Genomic DNA, 346 nt, shown 5'->3' on the forward strand with positions numbered 1-346 from the left:
CAGCTTGGTAAGCCACCATACAGCATCGCAGTGACTAGGCTCTGCGGAGCGTCGGGAATTGGGTTATGATGTATGCTTCACAAATCACCTCTTCTCACACCTGCGCTGGGGCGTTCGGGGCAACTCCATGAAACAACCACCACCCAAAACAAAAGCCAGTTGAAAAGTGATATAACAGGATCACCTGAAATCTGCAAACCACTAAATTTTACTCCTTTTTTAGTTCATGAAACTCAGTAAACAAATCTTCAGGAATTAAAAGAAGACACGAGCGTAAACCGAATCCTTCATGTCTGTCCTTAGTGCTAACAAATTCGGAAAGGCCAGATGTCGTTTCGCTTTTCCG

The sequence above is a fragment of the Penaeus monodon genome, chromosome 30 (assembly GCF_015228065.2).
Source record: "Penaeus monodon isolate SGIC_2016 chromosome 30, NSTDA_Pmon_1, whole genome shotgun sequence".
Taxonomy (NCBI): Eukaryota; Metazoa; Arthropoda; class Malacostraca; order Decapoda; family Penaeidae; genus Penaeus; species Penaeus monodon.